At 41.2% G+C, this 19,342-nt stretch overlaps 1 protein-coding gene across 1 annotated transcript in view; it reads right to left on the bottom strand.

Moving 5' to 3' along the window:
• The window catches only part of LOC141575162 (uncharacterized), a 148,648-nt gene that overhangs the window by 86,240 nt on the left and 43,066 nt on the right, over positions 1 to 19,342 (bottom strand). The window contains exons 15-16 of the mRNA XM_074353793.1: positions 9,320 to 9,544; positions 2,532 to 2,655 (exon numbers count right to left, since the gene is read on the bottom strand). The gene's annotated coding sequence lies outside the window, so the exon portion shown is untranslated. The remainder of the gene's footprint in view (positions 1 to 2,531; positions 2,656 to 9,319; positions 9,545 to 19,342) is intronic.

The following is a 19,342-nucleotide window of genomic DNA, read 5'->3' as shown; positions in this document are numbered from 1 at the left end:
GTCACACAGCTAATAAGTGGCAAAGTCTGTAACCCAGCTACACCCTCCGGTGTGACGACCCCACTGGGACACCCACAGGGTTCTCTCGTGCCTGCCGGACCAGTCCTTTACTGTCACTCATAACCCACCACAGGGTCTGACCGTAGTCTGCCTTTTCAGCCTCTTCTCCCTCTATTTTCTCAGGAACAAGGCTGCTCGGGCCACTATGTGACTTACGGCCCCCCAAACCCTCCGTGCTCAGGGTGGTCTTGCCTGTGCATCCAGCACCCTGCTCAGAGGCTCTTCCTCCCCTGCAGGAGGACGTTTCCACTCTCCACAGGGACACCCCCTCAGGGAAGCCCTCTTTTCGCCCTCAGCATGGCAGGTGTCCCAGGCCACATCCCGAGCTGCCCCATTAGGACTGCGGGTGCCCAGGTTTGCTAGTCAGACCAGCAGCCTCAGAGCCAGGGTTTATGCCCGGGTCACCCTGCAAACCTAATGCCCGCCTCAAGCCCCCAGCCAGCAGGTCACCTGGAAGTCGCAGCAAGTGCCCCACCCAATCCCGAAGTCTCTTCATTTGCCAGCACCGCTGATGAATGGTCTCCAACCTTTGGTCAGTTTTGCACAAAACAGCAGCTTCCACTGTGAAGCAGGGGGTTTTCTCTTCTGCTCTCCATCCTTACTGGAAACGTCAAGGGAAACCAAAAGGCCTTTTCTCAACCCTTTTCTGATGACACCCTCCCACCGACAATATTCACATGCTCAAGAGCTTTGGGTCCACGTGGTTTTGTTTCCCATACGCTAAGTGGCTCAAAACACTGCGGGATTCTTTCTCTTTTGAGAGTATTTGTTTGTACTGAGTTTATCGGCTTTAATCACTTTTTGTGTCTCTCTTCAGTGCCCCTAGCAGTTGCCACTTCTTACTCCATTCAGCAGCCTCCCTTCCAACATCTAGTCTAGGAAATGAGCTGTGATGAGGGGCCCGGGGGCAGTCACAGAAGATGGAACTAAGTCACAGAGAGGTGACATATTTTGCCTGAGAAGATCAGCTTCAAGCCCCAACAATGTGTGTCACGTCCCTCTGTTTAACACTTATGCTAAACTAGTTAACTTTTTATAGATTATGGTTATAAACAGATGAGGTATCAAAATACATACAAGGACACACATCAACTCTATGATGTTCATTAACTCCACTATTTTGTTTCTATTTATTTTATTTCTGTTAAAAAAATTAGGAACCTCTGCAGTCAATATAGCAAAATGTTAATGGGTTTTAAATCCAGAATGTAGAGGCGTAAGTGTATCATTAATCATAATTAATTGTATGCGCACAAAATTATTTGACAGACTCTCTCCCCTCCCGCTACTCGCTGCTGGCTCTCACCTGAGCTTCCAGACCACACATTTAACAGCCTTTCACTTTACCCACAGCTGAACTCATCAGTTTTCCCCCAGAGCTCCCTCTGAAGCTTTCCCTCCTCAGAGCACAACAGGACCATCACTTACCTCATTAATCCACCCAGAAACCTGGGCCTTACTCCATCCTACCTTCACAGACATCATTCATCCTTTCCTTTTTACCATCTAAACATGCCTAAAGTCTGTTCGTTTTTTCCCATTGCCTGTCCCACTGACTGTCCCACCACTCAGGTGGAAGCCACCAACACTTCACACCTGGACTCACGAGTCTCCCAAGTGGCCCCACAGCCGCTCTCCCATACTAGACACAAATGGGATATTGTCACTCCCGTGCTTTTATGACTCTTTTCAAACCTACTGTTCTTAGAAGAATCTCCAAGTTTTTCACCTGGTGAAGGTGTTTGCCATGAAACTTTGAGCTCAGGAACGGCAGGACCCCCCTCCTTCTTGGCCCTGCCCTTTCCCCAAGGCCCAGACCTCACCCCCTCTGCCCCACCCTCTGGCACAGCGCTGGCTCAGGAGGACCTGCTGAGCTACACCAGCCTGTATTCTAACCCTGGTCTTGAGTTCTTAGCAAACTGCTTCACTTATCCATACAAATCCAAGGTAGATTAGAAAGATTATAGATGTTGAGCTAGACTATTGATTTGGGGATTTTGCTCTACCAACCTGCAAGCACATGTTCTAATGATTCTGTCTTCTTAATACCACACCCAGATTTAAGGAGTATTTGTGGAATGTCTTCGGAGTAAAAGGGACTGTAATTTAACAGACTATATGTTTTATAACATGAACAACACGGACAGGGTCACAAATGGAACTGCCTCACAAGTGACAGAAGACAGGTGAGAGGCACAAAGCAACAGGTCTCAAAGATGGTAAGAGCAAAGTTTTTTCGCCAACACCCAAAAATTCCTGAAAGAACCAAAAATTCTGAATTTTGAAAGTAAAAGGCTATCATATATAGAAATAAAATAAATGATCCTCTTCATCAGTATTTCAAACTCTGACTCCACATATTTCAGCAGGCCATACTGAATCCTAGCACAGAAAAATCAGATGGACTAGTGGTGAGTAAGTTCCAGGAAAACGGCAGTAATTCCTCCATTTGTGTAAGGACATACACTCACCTGCCGAAGGTGAATGTAGACTGCATTCTGGAGAAATTCGGAAGCTTCCAGGCTCCGCTTCTGGATGCCGAGGACACGGACAGCTTGGAAGCATGCTTCTAACTCAGTCACCGGAATTCTTACACTGCAGGGGGAAAAGGAGGCGCTCAGTCGATAGCAGAGATGTTCCTGTCGTGTATCACAGGCCGTGCCTCAGGGACTCAGTGCCTTGCAGCAGCCCGGCCGCAGGCGAGGACCCGAAGCGTGGCCCACCGAAGCAGGAGGTGCACTGTGCTTGAGAAATCCCATCCCCGATGGGGGCAAGAGGGGCTGGTGGGGTTGAGTGAACCTATAAATGCCCACAGAAATATGCCTGCATTCATTCAAGTGATACAAGCAACAGTAGCAGGCTATTTAACAAAATTTCAATTTTCAGTGGAAATTTTGCCTTTCCTTTCCGCTTGTCCCCTGCACTCTGAGACAGGCTTAGGCTCTCTCACACCTGCAACTCTGAAGCAATATTTGTGAAGTAATTTTACTTTGCTGCAAGTGTCCTCGCTCCCCGTGTCACTGTGTCTGTCCTCTCTTAACACAGTCGGATATCTTCCTGGATCTCTTCCTGAGTTCCTTTCTCCTCCTCCTCAGATCCTGAGATAAAGGACAAGTGAAGGCACATGACCAGAAAAGGCACTGTGGACTTGACCGAAATCCACAGTGACCCCCTAGGTGAGTGCTGCCCACCCCTTACCTTCGATTCTCAAGGTTCTGCCCAGGGTGACATCCAGCCCAGAGAGGTGGCCAAATTAAAAGCTATGTGGCTTGGGCACGGGGACAGGTGCAGGAGCTGGTTCCGGGGCCAGGCCCCTCCCCACGTCTGCTCCCCTCTCCCCCGAAGCCCCGCTGCCAAGCACTCAGGCTCCGTGATCTGATGTCCTTCTTTTCTACTCTACTCCAAACCCTTTTCCTTTTCCTTTTTTTTCCTAATTATCCCCAGCTGGAGTGATTTTTCAATCGCAGTATCTAAAAAATTTCCTGCAGCCGAAAATGAGGTCTCCAGATATCAATGCCCATATGCTGGCTCCTGAAGAGAGCCGCTGGCTAGGGGGACCCTCACCAACACTCACGGGGCATCAGACATGTTCCAGGGTCGGCCACCCCCAACAAGAGTTTGCTGTGACCCCTATGCCCGCACAGCATCCCTGCTCACAAAAATATAGTTGGCCAACTTATCGGTTATTAAGAAGCAAAAATACAAAATTGCTCATGTTTCTTACTAAAATTATCTATTAAGCGGAAAAGGGAATTGTAATAGAAAAGAACAATTTTGACCCCATGTTAGGTCTGTTCCTTTGGCTTTAACCCTGTGCCCTGTTTTCTAGGCTCAGACTTGCTATCTCTGCACCATTTGTAAAAGAAAGTTGCCTTTAGACTGAAATATCCAGGACAGCCTCTTCTCCTGGCCGTAATCTTGAAGGATGCTAACTAATCTGCACTTATGTAGAGATGGCAAGTAGCAAAATAGAGTATAACTTTGTTTATTTTTGGAGGTTTTACAGGGGCAACATGATTTGATCCACATGGACAGCTGCAAGAACAGCGGATTCAAAGGACAAGCAATTCATACAACAAGAAGTTTCCAACAACCAACTCCAGCCCCGCTCCTTTTTAGTATAAAAGGAGACTCAATTCTGACTTGGGGAAGATGGTTCTCCAGGACATCAGTCTGCCATCTTCTGGGTCTGCCAGCTTTGCAAATAAAGTCACTATTCCTCGCTCCAGCACCTCATCTCCCAGTTTATTGGCCTGTCATTTGGTGAGCAGAATGAGTTTGGACTCGGTAACAAAATGACTGCATTGGAGGTAGTATGTCTCCCCTGTTTCCTGGTTTCCAATATGTAACATGCATATTATTTATGATCTAGTGCAAATAATTCATCAAAGACAACCACAAAAAGAAACTATACTCACCCAGCTATCAACACTGAAGTCAAAACCTATCAATTTTATATGCTGTTTAAGAACACAACCGAAAAACCTAACATAGGGAGTCGATTCCACGGAAATAAAATTATTTCTACTCCTTCAAAATTTTTCTTTTCTTTTCTATTTTATTTTGTTTTGCTTATTGAAAAGAAAATAAAAGTCAAATCATTTTATTTCACGTATTTTTGTTATAGCTACATACTTTAAATACTACAAAAAGACTTAAGTTGCAATAAAAATTGTTCATATATTAGTATAAAGATATATACACAATCAATGGGGATTAGGAAAGGAATGGACATTTACTAAAAATCCACTGCAATCCAGTCTTTTACAAGCATATCCTGGAATATAAGCTCTATTATCCAGGGAGCCTCACCCACATTCTCACTACTGAGTCCCTTAGTAATCAACCACTAAGTTACCAGCATAGAACCATGTGATCAGTATTTTAGGAATAAATGAGGGAATTAGCTCATTCAATTCTAAAACAAAAACCCTAAAATAAATACTGAACTTATTTACAGATAAAGAAAATTTGTCCCCAAAAAGTAAAGTTTCTTCCTCAAGGTCACAAAGCTAATAACTGGTAAAGGTAAGATTTGAACTAATCTGCTTGATTCTAAAAACAAAGGCGGAAATCCCATTCGACTGGGGAGTGTCCAGCTGCAAGCCTATAACCCTATCTTTGTTCAGAGCTGGCCTTTGACAGCCTGAGACAGCACCCCATTCCTGTGGAACTCGAGGGCAAATGATAACAATAAGGATTTTATATCCAGCAGTTTCTTAGGTCTCATGTATATAAAGTGTCAGCAGGTCATCAGAAAATCTCTGGGAACCATGAGTGGGTCCAGACCTTTTTGCTGATTAGAAACTCAATCTATCAGGATAGAGTGACCTTCCCATGAGAGGCCACATGGACATAAACTAAAGGCAGCTGAACAATGGAAACTAGCAAGACCCCGGAACTCAAGCAAGGATCCCTGCCATCCCCCACCCAGTTTCCTCTTCATCCGTGTGGACATGAAGACAGAAGACCCGGGTTCTTGTCCAAGTTACACTATCATGGATTCTCACCCATAAAAAGGTACGAATCTATGCTGTCGTAAGTCCTTTCCAACTCAAATATGATGACACCAATATCTCAGCAGAATATCTATGTCTCCACTTCCCCTCTTCTAATAGGAGACTATTTCTGTGGACACAAAGCAGAAATCCAATTTAAAAAACCATGCAAGAAGCCAGGCGAATTTCTGCTTAAGAGACTTTGCTCTCACGCTCAGTGAATGAAAACTCAGAAAAAGTGGTCCTTCTCCCTCAGCAAATGGGAGGTAGCCTGATTGTGTGTGTGTGTGTGTGTGTGTGTGTGTGTGTGTGTGTGTGTAAATCAAATATAATCATGTCTGGGACGTGTACAGATTATTTTTAATTTCACTGTAATTTCATGGGGATGAGCCTACATTTAAAGTAATTTGAATGTAGTGTTCTGAGACAGACTCAGTCTCTTTTGGTGGAGGAGGTGAAAGGGGAGTGTAAAGGAGGAAAGAGGTAAATGAAGCAAAGAAGTAAGAATACTGCTGGGGAAAGGCAAGACGTTAATTTTGTTCCTCACTGCATCACATACAAATTAGTGACTGGATTTCCCCCGTTGTCTTATGGAGCACTGAGTTGCAGAAGAAGAGGTGACAGCCCATTTCTCACTGAGATTGTGACTGTACGTGGCATCTTATAGACACAAATCATTTACCCTGATCAAACACTCTAGCAGCAGGCTGTAATTCTCCTGTTTTGAGAGACAAGAAAACAGGAGTTCAAAGCGGGTAGATAACTTGACAAAAGTCAGAGGACCAGTAAACCAGAGAGGATGAAATCAAACTCAGATCTGAATGCAGAGTCTGATCTTCCCACTCCCAGGGCTGGAAGTTCCTTAACACACATGCTCCGCAGATCCCCTGCAGTGTTCCTGGCGCCAAGCATTTCCCATGGTAATGGTCTCCAGTTCTCACAGACACAGCACTCTGTGTAGCCAATGACCTTGATCAGACCTTGATCATCTACCTGCCACGCCCACCAGGCTTCACCATACAGGCAGGAAAGCTGGCTTTCAAGTGCATACAAAGCCACCCTTAGTCTAACCTGGGCTCTTCTGCAGCTTCTCCAGCCTAAAGGCAGCCATTAAAGTGCTCACAGTTTGTACGTGAGCCACACTACCTCTCTCCATCTGTCTCCCCACCTATACTACTTAGCTATGAACATTTTGAGAATCTTGGAAACAAATTTTTAAAAACAGAAAAGAAAGGATTCTGGAACAAGTACTTAATACTTACAATTTTAAATGACAATTCACAAAGTGAGTATTGACAAAACGAATTTCCTTTCTAAATGTCAGTTTTAAGCATTTAAAAATATAATAGCAAAAATTTCTCACTTACAAAATTAACAAAAACATAAACAATAATCTGGAATAAATTCAAAAATAATGCCCATATTCTAAATGGACAAACTTCAGGACTGTACTGAGGGTTAAAGTAAGAGGTATGAATGTAGAGACATAAACATATTGCATGGAGAAAAGCAGTTTTGTAAAGATGTAAGTTCTCCTAAGAATAATTCAAAACTTACTAAAAAATCCCATGAAAATTCCTATCTGATTTTTTTTAACTTGAACAAAATATTTTGGAATTCTTCAGGAATAATAAAGTCATAATACTTGACAAGAAAATTTGGGATGGAAGAAAAGAATCAAAAAAAATCAGACTGCCAGTGATTAAATAAATTTTTACAATATGTAAGATATGGTGCTGGAGTAAGGAAAGGAGATTGACAGAAGGGAACCATGAGCTCAAAAAGAGACTCTAGGGTATGTAAGTATTTTGTACAGGTGGGATTTCAAATCAAAGAGAAAATTATGAATTCAATAATTGTCCTGGGACAGAGAATCACCTGGAAAAATAAATTCCATTCCTGTCATAATGACCACAAGATAAATTGCAGATAGTGATGTAAATATTAAAAAGTACTAGTAACAGCAAATACAACTCTTTGCTCTTATTAATTCAACTTCTCTTCACTATAACATTTACTATTATAATCTCCATCTTAGAGATTAAAAAAACTAAAGAAGTGATTTATTCCATTATAAGAGAGTATTTCTAAGAATAATGTCAAAGATAAAACCCATAAGGAAGACATTTACTATCCTAAGAATAGTTTGAGCCGCAACAAAAATCAAAAAACTTCCTGAACAAAATGAAAGGAAAGAAATGACAAGAAAAAGCTCTGTGATACATGTTGATGAATTCACGAAGTTAATTTTCATAACATACAAAAAGCTGTCACAAAGCAAAAAGAAGCTCCCTCACTTAAATGTGGGCAAAGGACAAAAGGAATCATTCATTTTAAAAAAGTCAAATGGCTAAAGAGTGAAAAATGCTCAAAACTTCACTGGTCATCAAATGCAAACAAAAACAATGAAAAAGCACATTTGCTTATCATATTGGCCAATATTTTTAAGATATTCTAGCTAGTGTCCATCTGTGGGAGAACAAATCATGAGCCACTTTTTCAGAGGATGACATATCAATGGATTTGTAAGCTCTGAAAAACGTACATACACACTGACTCAACTCCACTTCTAGGAATCGTTTCCTTTAGGAAAAAAAAATCAGTCCAAAAAGATGTACCCATCAGGGCATTTACACAGCACTGTTTACAAAGGTGGGAAGAAAAACTGAAGTGAAATCATATCCAGCGATAGAGAATTGGTTACATAATTAATTGCGCATTTTTTCATTCCCCAATGGAGAAGGAATTTCTAGTCACTTGAAAGGAGTCTGTGATGAATGTAAACGTCACATCCAGGGACTAAATTTCCAGAAACCTTAACTAAAGGAATACACATACAAGATCACAGGAATGTCTGTACAAGAAGGATGCAACTCAAACATTCTTTCTGACAGTGGAAAATGGAGAAAACTTAACTGTCCACCATCAAGACAATGATGCGGTAAATCAAGGCGAGCTGCGGGCGCTGAGGGAGCCGGCGTTTCGCCGTTGTCCAGGGCCTTGTCCACAGCACTCTCCCACCAAATGTGTCCGTGGACAAGAGACGACACCCGCACATCAGGAGACCCCTCCAATCTATCTGAAAGGGCCGGGTGAGTCTGGAGTGGGAGGACGTCCATGATATATTCCTGAGTGAAAAAAGCGAGCTGCAGAAAAACATATAGTATGGTCTCATTTTTAAATAAAGCATATATACACACACCTATACATTGATTTCTCATATGTGTATATATATGTATCTCATAGGCATAAAGGTAATGATATATATATACCAAATTTTCAACAGCTTTTACTCATAGGAAATAATGGGAAGGGAGTTAGGGGCCTTCCTGTACCACCACAGTTCTCTTTTCAGTATTTCAGTTAAGTATACTTGGAATTTAAAAGTTTATTTAAGTCCGAAGTAAAATGGACGATGCCTCCATAAGACAGAATTCTACACTGGTCTATAAAAATCATGCCAGGGGAGATAGAATATTGTAGAAAAACATGTAATAAGCCAAATGGAAAATGGAGGTCTCCGAACAGTAAACAGGTGCAGAGTGCTCACTGGTTTTTATGACAGAGATGATACAAAATAACGAAAAAACAGAAAATAAATGTTAAATTGTTAATTATTATCTCTGAGTAGCAGGACCAGGATAGACTCTTTTGTCCCTTTTTTCAAACATATTATATTAAATGCACATTATTTTTCATCTGAAAAAAGCATTTTTAGACGTGTAGTACCACGCAGTGGGGAATAATACATGAATACTTACAGAAACGAGTAACTAGGAGACACCGCAGCAGCGCAACACAATGTAGAACGGGCAATCCTGATTAACACCGCTCAGTTACATAAGGATCCACAAAGTGAGAGCACCTGCTGTAACAGGGCGTGGCTCCCTTCTATTTGTCAGTTGTATCTTCAGGGCTGAGGCAGTTCTGAGCACGGCCAGTGTCAGTTCATGTGTCTGGATGGATGCTACTGGAGGTGAGGGCACCTGCAAGCAGAAAGGAAGAACAGAAACCATCCTCTGCCTTTTCTGTCTTGTTTCTTTGTTACTTTAAAAGAGAGGCATAAATAAGATAAACTGTGTATCTCCCCTACTGATATTTCAGTAATGAAACCGTTTTTAAAGGCTTCAGAGCTTATATTCTGTCTATAACTGTCTTTTCAACATAGCATCATATTTATTAAATGTTAATTGACTCAGTTAATTAACTCCCTGTTGAAACATTCAAGTAAAGAACATGAAAGGCCTTATGTAATAGAACCACACCTGCAGTGACTAGCTCAGCTGTCTTGACGGCAATGCAGTCAGCCCCCACCATCCCGAGGCCCTAAGCTCCTGATGCTGGTAAGAGAGCACGCTGCCGCCTCAGATGGAGAGATACTGTGAAAGCATTTTTTGAACTCTACAGTACTGACAAAACATAACTGACAAATCCCAGGCTCCTTTGAAGCTGTCATTTTCGGTTTCTGGCCAACCCCAGTCAATGAGCAGAACCACCCCATACCCGAGTCATGTGACTCACGTGGGAAGAAATTTTGTAGAAATTTCCAGGTACAGAATGTAACCAACTATATGTAGAACTCTGATAAAAGAAAAGATGAAATACTCTGATGTTGAAGACACTCAAAATATTCTCCTAAGCTTTAGTAGCTGGAAAGGCTGGGCTTCTCCTCAGCCACTTATTTATTTCACAGCCAGTGAGCATCTCCCACAAGCCCTGTTTCCCTGTGTCTGCTGGGAGCCTCAGGCACACTCTTGATGTCGATTTTATAAGTCACAGGGCAGACGCGTGTCTCTCATGCCTGCCACCCTCACACAGGCTCGCCTCCTAGCCTCACTGTCTGAACTTGGCCCCATTTTCTCACCTGTTTATTTGGTATCTGTTCTTCTGTAAGCTGCCTGAAATGCTTTTTGGAACAAGTCAGAAGAATGAGTGTGTAGATAAATGGACAGTTGGACAGGTGAGAGGTGGGCAGACAGACAGAGAGACTCCAAGAAAAGGGGAACAAAGAAAATTCCCTATGCAGAACCCTCTTCTAGTCAGGGAAGGAAACTGCCACGGAGACGTGTGAAGAGCTAGGTGGCTTAGGGCTGTTTCCTGGATTCCATGAAAAGTCCCACCAAGAGAGAGGGTAGAACTATAAATAATAAAAGGAAAAAGCATGCATGCTTGAAAAATATATCCACAATATGTACTTTCTAAAGAATAGATTCAAATCAGCAGGGCCCAATTACACAATCCTTGGGTATTTACAGAAATGAGAATCCCATCTCCAAAGCACAAGGCATCCATTCGTAGCACTGAGAGTCTACACGGGACTGTTATAAAGCCTTCACCACAAAAGCTATGCTCTCCTGCACTTACGAGGAAGGAGCAGCTGTGCCCGGGCTGCCCACGAGCATCATTTGCACCCTATAGCACCTCTACGGGGTAGGGACGTCTAGCGAGCCCCATCTCTGCAGGACAGAAAACAAGCCCGGGAGAGGCTAAGCCGACCTACCAGTTATCCATCTCACAGGACTGGTCACCCCAGACCAGGACTCGAACTCAGACCCACGTTTGTAATCACGGTACTACCGTGTTTTGTGTGCTTTTTGTGTGTATAATACAACTGTTTCTGGCATGAAAGTATATTTAATAAATGATCGGTTGTCCTGTATATCTCATTTGCTCACAATCAGTCTTTATAGTGTTGAATTGTACTCTTTTTCCGTGGAGAAAGAACGGAACGAGCGGGTGTTAGAATGAGGTGGGGCTCCATTCTTTATCTGGTACCTCATCTCATCCAAGTCCCAAACCAGGGAGAAGGAGCAAATGTTTACTTCATCTTTTAAAGAGAGGGCTCCACTGATGGTGACTTAACTCCAAAACCAAGTCTGGGGAAAGGGCACATTCAGCAACCAGAGCATTATCACCTGTAGGAAGGCAAAAACAGTTCAAGGGAGGGCTCAGGGGGTCACCCTGATTTAATTTCAATCGATAAAACAATAATGCACTCTAAAAATACTAGCATGCAATGGATTGGCTCATTCTTGACATCTAGCAAGTTTCCACAGCCCACATGTAAAATTATCGTGAACCAGTGAAAGGAAGTGTCCACAGACAAGAAAAATCAATGCCACAGGTAAACTGAAACCCAGGCTGGAGGAAAGGAAGAGAAAGGGCATAGTAAAGAAGTGGGGAAAGGCTGGGGAAAAAAAATCATCACACGGACTCTCAAGCATCATCCAACAAGCATATAATCATTCGAGAGAGAGAGTTACTGAGGTCCTATTCTGTGCAAGATTGTAGAGCGTTTGAAGCAAGAGCGCAGCGACCATTGTGGCAGCAAGTGGCGGGGCTCAAATACACTTCTGATCCCGGTACCTGGCACACTTGTCCTCAGTATAAAGGGAAAAAAAAAAAGTAAAATAACTCTGTAAACTCAAAGCATTGTTAAAAAAAAAATTAAACAAAACCTAAATACCTGGACAGAAAAACCACGCACATTTCTGGATCAGAAGACAGAGCTCTTGGAATGGCAGTGCTCCCCAGAACGTTCTGTATATTCAACCTGGACTCGATCACAATCCCTGCGGGCTCCTCTGCAGAAACTGACTAGCTGCTGCTACAATTCATATGGGAATTCGAGGGTCTCAGTAACCAAAACGTACTTGAAAAAGAAAAACAATGTGAGAGGACTTGTAATTCTCAATTTCAAACCTTACAACTGTATGCCTAGGTGAGATTAGAGGCCATTGTGAAGTTATGACTGTGTTTATCCGTATTTTCTAAATTCTCTACAATGAATTTAACTGTTACAATAAGAAAAATAAAAAGTAAGGTATCTTTTAAAACATGCACGCCGATTCATTCATTGGGAAAAAAATATTTTAACTATAAAGAGGTAACCAAATATCTAGTGAAAAAGGACTACTTAAAATCAAGTGTGTATTTACATTTTTCATAAATTGAAAACTGAAAAGCACAAACACATCAAGTTTCTAGGGAGATCGATGCAAAATATTAATAGTTATTTTCAAAAATACTAATTGAACAATGAAAACTCAAGAAAGGGAAAATCGTGATTGACAGCCAACTGCAAACACATGGAGAGCAAAGGCCTAGAAATCACAGTTCCTTTAACTCTGATACTAACTCAATAGAAGAGGAAATTCCTCCCTGTGGGGAGAGTGGAATCCCATGCATAAGAAAGGATACACAGTACAAACTGCACTAGAATCTGGGGTGAATTTCTTAGAAGAATTCTAAAGTTACAACATTGCTGATAAACTATAAAAACACTGAAAGACAGATTAAAACACACAGTCATATATATTATATAGAAACATATGAAGTCTGCTCCCATGTTGCATAGAAATACAAACATATTTGTTCATTTATGGGCACTGATTACTTTTTCCCAGGTAGAATATTTCAACTAAAACAAATAATCAATAATACACACCTCTTGTCAAATCTACTTGATAAGATACTCTGCTATGTAACCATAATTTGTCTAAGATAGATCTAAAATTAGTGAAAAAGATCTTTGTATGGTTTCTTGAACTCTTCTCAAAATTCCAAGCTTAATTTTAAAATAGATCTGAGCAGTTTTTTCTATATTAACTTTTCCCTCGTGAAATGAACAGCAGAGTCTATTGTCAAAATTCTGTCCTTACAATGATTCACGAGCACTGTATCCTAACAAAACTGCTGGACAGCAAGTCACTATCCAGAGAGTGTGACCAAACAAATGAAACACAAGGAAGACAGTGAGAGTATTCTGGAGGTCTTACCGTCTGTGTCAACTCTGGGGTTTTTATTTGATTGGTTTGATTGGGTAGCAAAATAAAACCAATCAAGTACTTTCTTCTTTAAGCATCCTGTAAGTCATGACTCTGTTGTTAGTGTCATGAGAAGGAAAGACTAAAGCAAGACTTCATTAGGTCAATTAGCAACAGCCATCACTGGGGAGTGAGTAAAAAAGAAGTTAACTGATAGCAATGCTTCTGCCTACATGAGACCTAAAATAAACCTACACTGATCTCTTTAAGGAAAATGAGGAGATGAGGCCCCAATGAGAAAAACAAAAACTAACAAGAAATCAAAAAAGTAAAGTCTTTTTCATTAACGATTCCAGGAAAGAGTGGAGCATGGTGGTGAAGAGTACAGATGCTGGGGACAAACATGAGGGTCTGAACTCCCACAGCACTGGGTAGCTTTGACACTGATAAGTCAGTGAAATTTTCTGCATCCCAGTCTCCTTTCCATAGACTGGGGACAACAACTGCACCCGTCTCCTAGAACGGTCTTAATAATTAATTTATTTTATATATAAAAGGTTAAATAAAATACCTCAGATATTAAATATTACCCCAAAAGCACAAGGAAAAAGAAAACAGAGATAAATTGGAGTTCATCAAATTTTAAAACTTTGCTTCAAAGGACATCATCCAGAAAGTGAAAAAAAAACACACAGCAGAAAATATTTTCAAATCATTTATCTGATTAGGAATTTGTATCTACCAAAAAAAACAAAAACAAAAACAAAAACAAAAAGAACCTCCTACAACTCAACAATAAAAAGGCAACTCAATTAAAAAATGAATAGAGGATCTGAAAAATATTTTTCAAGGAAAATATACAAATGACCAATAAGCACAACGAAACGATGTTCAATATCATTAGCTGTAAGGGGAATCAAGTCAAAACCACTCGGAGAAACCGCTTCACACTCACTACAATAGGTTATAATCAAAAAAAGAGTAACATGCACTAATGAGGACACAGAAAATGCAGAGGTCGCAGCCGTTGCTGGTGAGGATGTAACACAGCCTGGCCACTTTGGAAAAACGCCTGGCAGGTCCTTAGAGAGTTGAACATTTGGTTTCTGAATAACCAGGCAATTTTGCTTCCTGGGCACACACGTAAGAGAACTGAAAACAAATGTTCACATAAAAACTCCTACAGGAATATTCACGGTGCCATTACTCATCACAGCCAAACAGCAGAAACAACACAAATGTCTATCAGGTGATGAATGGGTAAACAGAGGGGCCCAGCCATACAGAGGAATATTATTCAGCAATAGCAAAGCATAGAATATTGACCCAGGCCACAACGTGGACAAATATTGAAAACGTTACTCAGTGTGAAAGAAGTCAGTCACAATAGATGCTTCCACTTACATGAAGTAACTCGATTTACATGAAATTTCCAGCAGAGGCAAACCCACAGAGAGAGAATAGTGGCTCCCTGGGGCTGTGGGAGGATGGGGAAGATGGGGATGTCTGCTTATGCGTAAGGAGCTTCCTGTTGGGGGGATGAAAATGTTCTAAGATTGAATGGGATGCACAATTCTGGGCATAGAGTAAAAACCACTGTACATTTTAATGGGTGAATTGTTATTAAAACTGTTAAGAACGAAAGCACCTCGGGCCAGTACCTTCCCATAGTAAATGCAAATTGCTAAATTTTATTACAGGAAGAAGAAACTGCCCTCAGCATGAAAGCAGGAGTTCAGCAAATGTGAGTTAACCGAAATTGGACAAGAGCATTTCACTTGAAACAGTTGCTGAGTGTACACAAAATATTAAGACATGACAAGGAAAATCAGTTTGACATCACGAAGAAGCATTCTGCTTCAAATGCAGATCAAGGATTCGGCAAGCTCAGCTGCTAGAAGTGACCAGAGAAGAAACCTGGTTCTTTAAACAAGCACCAGAGCCAACAAGAAAATAGTGGTGAGGAAAGCAGGCGGCAGAAAATCTGGAACAGTTTGCTACAAATAATTTCTCCACTGAAAATTCAAAAATAAAATGAAAGTGATGTAATACTCTGTTGACCTCACGTGAATGGGCTTCCTCCGGTTCTCGACAGTTTTGTAACCCCGAATGAGAGACTCAGGAGAATCAGAATGGCTCCTGGGAGTCCCCAAATGACTGCCCACCAGCACGCTGACCACCATCACATCTGCCAGGGTGGAATTTCAGAGAAGAGACCAACTTCTGATAGGCACAGGAAATATTGACAAGGGAAAAAAAGGCTGATGTCAGTCTTGGGACAGAGGCCCTGAGAGCAGAGGCCAGAAAGCTGCAGGTGAACTGGAGTGGCCCTGGGGCAGGAAGGGACCACGGGGGAGCAGATTTCAATTTTCTTCTCTCTCTCCCTCGGGTAGGAGAGATAAAGTCTGCATCCTTCTCACCTGGAACTGTGGGATCTGGATGGCAGAAGTCTTACCGACATGGAATGAATGACTCAAGACTGTGGAAAAAGGAAAAAAAGCGAGAGGGAGTAGGGAGCCAACTCCAAGAGCCGCTCAAATGCTCCCATATTTATTGTGTATAATCAAAGAAAATAGTCTTTAACAGTTGTGGGATAGTAAACAGGAACTTGGGGAAAGACAGGATGAGACAGAGATTGTAGAATCCACAATGAGTAAAAAGGCTTAGTTTACCTTTAGGGGAGTCATGGGGAAAGGGGAACAAGATAAATTCTTTAGATATTCATTACAAAGCAGAACACCAGTCCAGCCAGGTCCGTGTTTTGGGGATAATAGACTATCTAACAGCACGCACGCCCAGCATTTATAGCTGAGGGCCTGGGTCATTGCTGTGCAATGAACAGAGTGCTATCTAAAACCTCAAACATGCAAGCAAGGCATTGTCTCTGCTTTTTATGGCAAGGAGACAGGAGTGAGGATGCACAGGTGCTTGCTTGAAAGCAGTTACTAAGCACACTTTTTCTTCTTAAAGTTGACATGCGTCTGGTGTCTGTTAAATTTGTTAACCCAATCATGGGCTATCACATGGAACCATTATGGAGGACACCCTAGGATGACAAATCCTGGCTCTGTGTCTTTTCCTGCCAGCTTCGGACATCCCAGCAGGGTCTAGACACATCCCTGAATAACGATCCCACAGAACCACCCAGACTCTTAACTCCTGGTGCTTGGAACTTAATTTTAGCTCTACACAACTTAACATAGAAAAGTTTCAGAAATAATAGGTATTATATTCTTTTTATATCTCATCATAGAACTGATTTTTCTGATTGCTCTAAGCTGCTTCTACTTGGTAATTCACCTAATTCTGCAGGTGAATTCAGTACTTTCCATTGCGCATAACTAGACAGTCTGGGCCCTCAGACTTCTATTGGTCAAATAAATACCGATAAACATAATTGATTTCATTGTTCATCAATTTCAGCCTGGAGGTGAGGGAGTGTCACTCTGTTCCTCAGCCCACCCTCAACTATATTCTCTTCAGCAACTCAGGCCTCCTGAATACAAAACGTAGCATCTGTATCCCTTCACCTACACTTTCCACAAACGCAACAGGAAACATCAGCCTAGAGAATGAATTCAACACAAATGTTAAAACAAAAATCTACAAACCTGAAGCAACTCCATCTCCGAATCATGATACACAATGACGTGAAATTAAGGGTGTCAGATACAAAGCACGGGTGAGCCTGACCACCTCATTTCTATTCTTCAAAGGAAGGAAGGTTTTCATGTTTTTTATTATCATTCTTTTTCATTGTTTCTGATTAAGCCAAAAAATAGTTTATGAAATAATTAAGCACTGCAATAACAGATTTTCGCTGTATCAATTACAGAAGGCATTCAGAGGGGATAGGAAAACCCACCTAAGTAAAAAATGCAAAATTTCTTCCCCTGTTAAGAACACGTATACAAAATGCAACAGAGAATTCAAATTCATGTGGAGAGGAGCAAAAGCCACAGAATCAAACAAAGTCATTACTATGAGTCAATTCAAAATTCACTGGACAAACATGCTCAATGCATTCAAAGAATTTTAAAGGCACACTGCAAACCATTCACTTAATGATCTACAGGCTAGAGGAAGAATTTCCCTCTTTAACAGACAACAGAAATCAATAGGTTGCCCCACCAAACGAGGACCAAACAACAATCAGGTTTTTAACAGTTCTGATAAATCAGCATGTTCTAAACATCAAAATCCAGAAATTTTAAACATTCATTCACACCACAATGAAACAAGCACTTAAAAAAAAAAAAAAACCAGTAACCCGAAGAAACTAAGCACAATTATCATGTACCTGGATCAATGGGAACTTCTTGTAACGCTGGAAGAAAGAACAGGCTTTAGCCTTTTACTTAAAAAATAAAACTACATTTAAAGATAACTGCTAAAACACATTTCATCATTCATGTTGCCTTGAAAAATCTGAGGCACTCGTATCTGATCAGAAAAGCAATTCTGAGTAATAGTATGTTACAATTCAGAGCCAGTTTGCTTTAGTAGAAAAAAGAAAAGCTACTGTTTCTCATCCTGCACAAAGACTAAAGTACCTTCCTGCCTCTATCTCCTCCTATTTTCTAAGCTCATTCTCCCCAACCCTTCTGAAACAAGTATGAGAAACATTTATTCACACCAATATGCCAAATGACAAAAGAGTATCAATTTATTTGTATAAATATATGCCTACACCTTGAACTGGAAGAGAAAGGTATCAGAAGGCTATATGGAACTTATTTCTACCTTCTTGAAATCACACACACACACACACACGTTCACAGAGACACAGACATGTACACACTGAATTACTGGGCAATTCACAAGCTGAGGACTTCCAATTTGTAGAAGATAACTTTGTAGTTAGTTTAAAATACAAAACTGTCAGCTTTTGAAAGCCTTCATCATCTGCTAAATCATCCAAATATCAACGAGACCCAATTAGCCTTCTCTGTAGAATATAATTTCTCATGATGGCAAAACAGACCCTAAGTAGTGGATCCAAGACTCGTGTTTATCACTACCTATGATCGTTTTTAAACACATAAACAGATTCAGAAAGTATGTCCCAAAAACATTTATTCTTATTGAAATAGCATATGTATTCAATTGTCTATACAGAAAATAGGTCCCATGATGGTGTTTAAGACCAATTTTGTGTATTGAAATATTTATTTTTAAGTTCAGACAAGGAGGGTCTGTATTACTCAGTTGTAGAACACCTGTTTAGCATGCACAATGTGCTGGCTTCAGTCCCCAGTACCTTCATAAAAATAAATAAAAATAAGTGCATATTTAAAATTAAGAATAAAGTTATAAAAAGAGTAAATGCAGACTAAAAACCACTGCAATCTAGGAGCCATAATTTTAATAAAAAACGAGTTTCTATCAAATATTCACTATATGACAATTACAGAGACAATCACAAATCGCCCCTGACAACATCAGGTGTGATTCTCAGCAACCCTACTAAGTAGACACCGAAGAGAAACCCAGCATTGCGGATGAAGAAACGGAGCTCGGAAGAGCCGGGGACGCTGACCGTCCTGCTCACCGTGACAACACGTCAGCCAAGGATGAGCGCTGACAGAGCTGCACTGAGGGGACACCCAGCTTCACGGAACCTTGGTGCACTGGGGAGTCCCAGAAAACACTCAAAACTGTTCAGTGAAGACCCAGCTCAAATATATTACATTGTGCCACATCCTTTAAACAGGGAACATGACTGAGACCTTTTTGATGCCTCCGTGTCCTTTCAGCCATTATCAATTATTTGCCCTCTCAGCATGCCCAGTCATGAATTGGACCCCATATGAAGTGCACTCAGATGGCAGAGCTTTTAAAGCTGTTTTATGAAGTTTGTAAGACTCTGTCTATGCCTCACACAGGCGGTCATACATCACTTCTCACCGGTGTGGATGTACCACATGAAATCACACCTTTCTGCTTTTTAAAATCCCTCCATGTAATCCAGAATTTTCAACAGCAAAGAAGCAGCACAACCAGAAACAGTGGATAGCT

The sequence above is a fragment of the Camelus bactrianus genome, chromosome 26 (genome assembly GCF_048773025.1).
Source record: "Camelus bactrianus isolate YW-2024 breed Bactrian camel chromosome 26, ASM4877302v1, whole genome shotgun sequence".
NCBI classification, from domain to species: Eukaryota; Metazoa; Chordata; class Mammalia; order Artiodactyla; family Camelidae; genus Camelus; species Camelus bactrianus.
This window is presented reverse-complemented; position numbering and strand designations above follow the sequence as displayed.